This window comes from Oncorhynchus tshawytscha, unplaced genomic scaffold, assembly GCF_018296145.1.
Source record: "Oncorhynchus tshawytscha isolate Ot180627B unplaced genomic scaffold, Otsh_v2.0 Un_contig_14944_pilon_pilon, whole genome shotgun sequence".
Classification (NCBI taxonomy): Eukaryota; Metazoa; Chordata; class Actinopteri; order Salmoniformes; family Salmonidae; genus Oncorhynchus; species Oncorhynchus tshawytscha.
The window spans coordinates 1-367 of record NW_024603754.1 but is presented as its reverse complement, the minus strand read 5'-3'; the positions used below and the strand labels follow the sequence as shown (position 1 = coordinate 367).

Here is a 367-nt window from a genome sequence, read left to right as displayed (position 1 = left end):
TCGTCAATGTTGTTATCTGACGCAATACGAAACATCTCCCAGTCCACGTGATGGAAGCAGTCTTGGAGTGTGGAGTCAGCTTGGTCGGACCAGCGTTGGACAGACCTCAGCGTGGGAGCCTCTTGTTTTAGTTTCTGTCTGTAGGCAGGGATCAACAAAATGGAGTCGTGGTCAGCTTTTCCGAAAGGGGGGCGCAGTTGAATATGAAAACTTGTTCTCAACTTGCTTACCTGATAAATTATAGGTGAAATTTAAAAAAATAAGAAAAAAACTATTTGTTTCCCAGAAAGGGGATGTAGCTCAGTGGTAGAGTGGATGCTTCACATGTATGAGGTCCTGGGTTCAATCCCCAGCTTCTCCATTAAAA

General features: G+C 44.4%; 1 non-coding gene across 1 annotated transcript; it reads left to right on the top strand.

Moving 5' to 3' along the window:
* Nucleotides 1-289: 289 nt before the first annotated feature.
* On the top strand, nucleotides 290-361 carry trnav-cac. Its single transcript has one exon. It is a non-coding gene; the product is annotated as a tRNA-Val (tRNA).
* The last annotated feature ends 6 nt before the right edge of the window (nucleotides 362-367 follow it).